The sequence below is a fragment of the Balaenoptera musculus genome, chromosome 11 (assembly GCF_009873245.2).
Source record: "Balaenoptera musculus isolate JJ_BM4_2016_0621 chromosome 11, mBalMus1.pri.v3, whole genome shotgun sequence".
Classification (NCBI taxonomy): domain Eukaryota; kingdom Metazoa; phylum Chordata; class Mammalia; order Artiodactyla; family Balaenopteridae; genus Balaenoptera; species Balaenoptera musculus.
Genome location: NC_045795.1, coordinates 78,670,649 through 78,677,198, shown reverse-complemented (window position 1 = coordinate 78,677,198; position 6,550 = coordinate 78,670,649). Strand labels below are relative to the sequence as shown.

The following is a 6,550-nucleotide window of genomic DNA, read 5'->3' as shown; positions in this document are numbered from 1 at the left end:
ATACAAGCTGTAAAAGGTTGAGAGATAGGCATAGTAAGACAGGAATTTCCCACCGGGAATGGTTTTCAGGACAGGCAAGACAGTGCCTGGCACTGTGCTAAGTGCTTTACGTTCATCACCTCACTTAATCTTTTTAACCACTAAGTGGTTTAAAAAGACAAAGTGGGTATTATTATTATCCCATTTTGCGGTCAAGGAAACTGAGGTTTGGAGGGCCAGTGTCATTTGTCCAAATGTTATACACCTAGCAAGTGGAAGAAGCAAGGCTTGATCCTAAGTTAATTCTCTTAAACCATTATGAGATACTGCAGCTGCTTTCTTTTTCCTTTTTTTTTCTGCAAATGCTAACGGCATTGCCACTTTTCCCCGTTTTTATTGAGATATAATTGACATATAATGTTGTATTAACTTTAAGTGAAAACCTGGTGATTTGATATATGTATATATTACAAAATGATTACTACAGTAAGTGTACCTAGTATTAACAACTATGTCACAGTTACCTTCGATCACCTCACAGAGTTACGATTTTTTTTCTTGTGCTGAGAACTGTTAAGATCTACTCTCTTCGCAACTTCCAAGTTTAATGTACAATATTGTTAACTGTAGTCACCATGCTGTACATTATATCCCTAGGATTTATGTCTCTTACTACTGGAAGTTTGTACCTTTTGACCACCTTTACCTGTTCACCTACTCTGTGCCCTCCCCCCCACCTCTGGCAGCCAGCAATCTGTTCTAAATTTGTTTTGTTTTGTTTTGTTTTCAGATGATTCCACATATAAATGAGACCGTACAGTATTTGTCTATTTATGTCACTTAGCATAATGCCCTCAGGGTTCATCCGTGTTGTCACAAATGGCAGGATTTCCTTCTTTTTATGGCTGAATTATATTCATATATATATTTTCTTTCTATCACATTTTCTTTATCCATTCATCCATCATTGGACACAGGATGTTTCCGTATCTGGCTATTGTAAATAATGCTGCGTGAACATGGGGGTGAGTATATCTTTTCGAGTTAGTGATTTTATTTCCTTCAGGTAAATACCCAGAAGTGGAATTGATAGATCGTATGGTAGTTCTATTTTTAAGTTTTTAGAGGAGCCTCCAGAGTGTTTTCCAGAGTGGCTGCACCAACTTATATCCCCACCAACAGTACATAAGAGTTCCCTTTTCTTCACATCCTTGCTAACATTTGTTATTTCTTGTCTTTTTGGTAATAGTCATTCCAGCAGGTGTGAGGTGATATCTCACTGTGGTTTTGATTTACATTCCCCTGATGATTAGTGATGTTGAGCACATTTTCATATATCTGTTGGCCATTTGTATGGTTTTTTTTTTTTTTTTTTTATTGCTATTCAGGTCCTTTGCCCATTTTTAGTTTGATGTAGTCCGACTTGTTTATTTTTGCTTTTGCTGCCTTTAGTATTGATGTCAGATCCAAAAAGTCATTGCCAAGACTGATGTCAAGGAGCTTGCCCCTATGTATAGGACATTTACGGTTTCAGGTCTTACGTTCAAGTCTTTAATCCATTTTGAGTTAATTTGGGGTATGGTGTAGGATTGGGGTCCAGTTTCATTCTTTTGCATGTGGTGCTTTGGGTAGTATGGACCTTTTGCGTGTGTGTGTGTGTGTGTGTGTGTGTGTGTTTTTCCCCCCCTTAAAAAAAGTAAATTAGGACTCTAATTAAATAGGTTAAAGCTATACATGAAAGAGAATGCAATTTTTTTTTTTTTTTTTTTTTAACATCTTTATTGGAGTATAATTGCTATACAATGGTGTGTTAGTTTCTGCTTTATAAGAAAGTGAATCAGTAATACATATACATATATCCCTATATCTCCTCCCTCTTGTGTCTCCCTCCCATCCTCCCTTATCCCACCCCTCTAGGTGGTCACAAAGCACCGAGCTGATCTCCCTGTGCTATGCGGCTGCTTCCCACTAGCTGACTATTTTACATTTGGTAGCATATATATGTCCATGCCACTCTCTCACTTTGTCCCAGCTTACCCTTCCCCCTCCCCGTGTCCTCAAGTCCATTCTCTAGTAGGTCTGCGTCTTTATTCCTGTCTTGCCCCTAGGTTCTTCATAACCATTTTTTTTTTTACATTCCATATATATGTGTTAGCATACGGTATTTGTTTTTCTCTTCCTGACTTACTTCACTCTGTATGACAGACTCTAGATCCATCCACCTCACTACAAATAACTCAGTTTCGTTTCTTTTTATGGCTGAGTAATATTCCATTGTATATATGTGCCACATCTTCTTTATCCATTCATCTGTCGATGGACACGTAGGTTGCTTCCTTGTCCTGGCTATTGTAAATAGAGCTGCAATGAACATTGTGGTACATGACACTTTTTGAATTATGGTTTTCTCAGGGTATATGCCCAGTAGTGGGATTGCTGGGTTGTATGGTAGTTCTATTTTTAATTTTGTAAGGAAGCTCCATACTGTTCTCCATAGTGGCTGTATCAATTTACATTCCCACCAACAGTGCAAGAGGGTTCCCTTTTCTCCACACCCTCTCCAGCATTTATTGTTTGTAGATTTTTTGATGATGGCCATTCTGACTGGTGTGAGGTGATACCTCATTGTGGTTTTGATTTGCATTTCTCTAATGATTAATGATGTTGAACATTCTCTCATGTGTTTGTTGGCCATCCATATATCTTCTTCGGAGAAGTGTCTATTTAGGTCTTCTGCCCATTTTTGGATTGGTTGTTTGTTTTTTTGATATTGAACTGCATGAGCTGCTTGTAAATTTTGGACATTAATCCTTTGTCAGTTGCTTCATTTGCAAATGTTTCCTCCCATTCTGAGGGGTGTCTTTTTGTCTTGTTTATGGTTTCCTTTGCTGTGCAAAAGATTTTAAGTTTCATTAGGTCCCATTTGTTTATTTTTGTTTTCATTTCCATTTCTCTAGGAGGTGGGTCAAAAAGGATCTTGCTGTGATTTATGTCATAGAGTGTTCTGCCTGTGTTTTCCTCTAAGAGTTTGATAGTGTCTGGCCTTACATTTAGGTCTTTAATCCATTTTGAGTTTAGTTTTGTGTATGGTGTTAGTGAGTGTTCTAATTTCATTCTTTCACATGTAGCTGTCCACTTCTCCCAGCACCACATTGAAGAGGCTGTCTTTTCTCCATTGTATATTCTTGCCTCCTTTATCAAAAATAAGGTGACCGTATGTGCATGGATTTATCTCTGGGCTTTCTATCCTGTTCCATTGATCTATATTTCTGTTTTTGTGCCAGTACCATACTGTCTTGATTACTGTAGCTTTGTAGTATAGTCTGAAGTCAGGGAGCCTGATTCCTCCAGCTCCGTTTTTCTTTCTCAAGATTGCTTTGGCTATTCGGGGTCTTTTGTGTTTCAATACAAATTGTGATATTTTTGGTTCTAGTTCTGTGAAAAATGCCATTGGTAGTTTGATAGCGATTACATTGAATCTGTAGATTGCTTTGGGAAGTATAGTCATTTTCACAATGTTGATTCTTCCAATCCCAAAACATCGTATATCTCTCCACCTGTTTGTATCATCTTTAATTTCTTTCATCAGTGTCTTGTAGTTTTCTGCATACAGGTCTTTTGTCTCCTTAGGTAGGTTTATTCCTAGGTATTTTATTCTTTTTGGTGCAGTGGTAAATGGGAGAGTTTCCTTAATTTCTCTTTCAGATCTTTCATCATTAGTATATAGGAATGCAAGAGATTTCTGTGCATTAATTTTATATCCTGCTACTTTACCAAATTCATTGATTAGCTCTAGGAGTTTTCTGGTAGCATCTTTAGGATCCTCTATGTATAGCATCATGTCATCTGCAAACATTGACAGCTTTACTTCTTCTTTTCCGATTTGGATTCCTTTTATTTCTTTTTCTTCTCTGATTGCCATGACTAGGACTTCCAAAACTATGATGAATAATAGTGGTGAGAGTGGACAACCTTGTCTTGTTCCTGATCTTAGAGGAAGTGGTTTCAGTTTTTCACCATTGAGAACGATGTTGGCTGTGGGTTTGTCATATATGGCCTTTATTATGTTGAGGTAAGTTTCCTCTATGCCTACTTTCTGGAGGGTTTTTATCATAAATGGGTGTTGAATTTTGTCGAAAGCTTTTTCTGCATCTATTGAGATGATCATATGGTTTTTCTCCCTCAGTTTGTTAATATTGTTTATCACATTGATTGATTTGCATATACTGAAGAAGCCTTGCATTCCTGGGGTAAACCCCACTTGATCATGGTGTATGATCCTTTTAATGTGCTGTTGGATTCTGTTTGCTAGAATTTTGTTGAGGATTTTTGCATCTGTGTTCATCAGTGATATTGGCCTGTAGTTTTCCTTCTTTGTGACATCTTTGTCTGGTTTTGGAATCAGGGTGATGGTGGCCTCGTAGAATGAGTTTGGGAGTGTTCCTTCCTCTGCTATATTTTGGAAGAGTTTGAGAAGGATAGGTATTAGCTCTTCTCTAAATGTTCGATAGAATTCGCCTGTGAAGCCATCTGGTCCTGGGCTTTTGTTTGTTGGAAGATTTTTAATCACAGTCTCAATTTCAGTGCTTCTGTTTGGTCTGTTCATATTTTCTATTTCTTCCTGGTTCAGTCTCAGAAGGTTGTGCTTTTCTAAGAATTTGTCCACTTCTTCCAGGTTGTGCATTTTATTGGCATATAGTTGCTTGTAGTAACCTCTCATGATCCTTTGTATTTCTGTAGTGTCAGTTGTTACTTCTCCTTTTTCATTTCTAATTCTGTTGATTTGAGTCTTCTCCCTTTTTTTCTTGCTGAGTCTGGCTAATGGTTTATCAATTTTGTTTATCTTCTCAAAGAACCAGCTTTTAGTTTTATTGATCTTTGCTATCGTTTCCTTCATTTCTTTTTCATTTATTTCTGATCTGATATTTATGATTTCTTTCCTTCCGCTAACTTCGGGGTGTTTTTGTTCTTCTTTCTCTAATTGCTTTAGGTGTAAGGTTAGGTTGTTTATTTGAGATGTTTATTGTTTCCTGAGGTAGGATTGTGTTGCTATAAACTTCCCTCTTAGAACTGCTTTTGCTACATCCCATAGGTTTTAGGTCGTTGTGTTTTCATTGTCATTTGTTTCTAGGTATTTTTTGATTTCCTCTTTGATTTTTTCAGTGATCTCTTGGTTATTAAGTAGTGTATTGTGTAGCCTCCATGTGTTTATATTTTTTACAGGTTTTTTCCTGTAATTGATATCTAGTCTCATAGCATTGTGGTAGGAAAAGATACTTGATACAATTTCAATTTTCTTAAGATATGATCTATCCTGGAGAATTTTCCATTAGCACTTGAGAAAAAAGTGTATTCTGTTGTTTTTGGATGGAATGTCCTATAAATATCAATTAAGTGCATCTTGTTTAATGTATCATTTAAAGCTTGTGTTTCCTTATTTATTTTCATTTTGGATGATCTGTCCATTGGTGAAAGTGGGATGTTAACGTCCCTGCTGTGATTGTGTTACTGTCGGTTTCCCCTTATGGCTATTAGCCTTTGCCTTATGTATTGAGGTGCTCCTATGTTGGGTCCATAAATATTTACAATTGTTATATCTTCTTCTTGGATCAATCCCTTGATCATTGTATAGTGTCCTTTGTCTCTTCTAATAGTCTTTATTTTAAAGTCTATTTTGTCTGATATGAGAATTGCTACTCCAGCTTTCTTGTGATTTCCACTTGCGTGGAATATCTTTTTCCATCCCCTCACTTTCAGTCTATATGTGTCCCTAGGTCTGAAGTGGGTCTCTTGTAGACAGCATATATATGGGCCTTGTTTTTGTATCCATTTAGCCAGTCTTTGTCTTTTAGTGGGAGCGTTTAATCCATTTTCATTTAAGGTACTTATCAATATGTATGTTCCTATTACCATTTTCTTAATTGTTTTGAGTTTGTTATTTTAGGTCTTTTCCTTCTCTTGTGCTTCCTGTCTAGAAAAGTTCTTTTAGCATTTGTTGTAAAGCTGGTTTGGTGGTGCTGAATTCTCTTAGCTTTTGCTTGTCTGTAAAGGTTTTAACTTCTCCATCGAATCTGAATGAGATCCTTGCTGGGTAGAGTCATCTTGGTTGTAGGTTCTTCCCTTTCATCCCTTTAAATATGTCCTGCCACTCCCTTCTGGCTTACAGAGTTTCTGCTGAAAGATAAACTGTTAACCTTATGGGGATTCCCTTGTATGTTATTTGTTGTTTTTCCCTAGCTGCTTTTAATATTTTTTCTTTGTATTTAATTTTTGATAGTTTGATTAATATGTGTCTCAGCGTGTTTCTCCTTGGATTTATCCTGTATGGGACTCTCTGTGCTTCCTGGACTTGACTGACTATTTCCTTTCCCATATTAGGGAAGTTTTCAACTATAATCTCTTCAAATATTTTCTCAGTCCCTTTATTTTTCTCTTCTTCTTCTGGGACCCCTATATTTCGAATGTTGGTGTGTTTAATGTTGTCCCAGAGGTCTCTGAGACTGTCCTCAATTCTTTTCGTTCTTTTTTCTTTATTCTGCTCTGCGGTAGTTATTTCCACTATTTTATCTTC

General features: G+C 36.8%; 1 protein-coding gene across 2 annotated transcripts in view; it reads left to right on the top strand.

Moving 5' to 3' along the window:
• ADAMTS9 (ADAM metallopeptidase with thrombospondin type 1 motif 9) overlaps window positions 1-6,550 on the top strand; it is a 169,695-nt gene that overhangs the window by 123,383 nt on the left and 39,762 nt on the right. The gene's annotated exons all lie outside the window — the stretch shown is intronic.